Raw genomic sequence first — 472 nt, forward strand, 5'->3', positions numbered from 1 at the left:
GGCTGGATTCGAATGATTCCTTAGCTTCTGAGGTTCTACGTCTGAACAACGTAGCCTCAGTGAGTTCTCACGACGACTGGAAAGAGAGCGCTGGTTGTCCCAGAATGCGTTGTTTGTTCCCACCGCCCCCAAAGCAAAGCGCTTCTCTCTGCTGCGCTCGCTCCCTCTTTGCTCTTCTCCCCCCACTCCCCACGTCGCCGTCTTTCTTGGCACCTCCTTTCTTCACCCTCTTTCCCTTCTTCCAGGGACCAGCTCGCACAGCCACAAGTCCAACACGAACCGTGCGATTTCTCTTTAGAAAAACTCGTGCCTCACAGGAGGCGAGATCAGCGAGGACGCGGTCGCAGGATGGACGCTCCCACTCCACCAGCAGCGGGGACTGCGCGCCCGGGCTCTCGGGTGGGGCCGGGATCGCGGCCGTGGATCGCTCCTCGCCCGGAACAGCCTCCCACTGTTACTGCGGGAGCGGGTG

This window comes from Myotis lucifugus, unplaced genomic scaffold, assembly GCF_000147115.1.
Source record: "Myotis lucifugus unplaced genomic scaffold, Myoluc2.0 scaffold_152, whole genome shotgun sequence".
Taxonomy (NCBI): Eukaryota; Metazoa; Chordata; class Mammalia; order Chiroptera; family Vespertilionidae; genus Myotis; species Myotis lucifugus.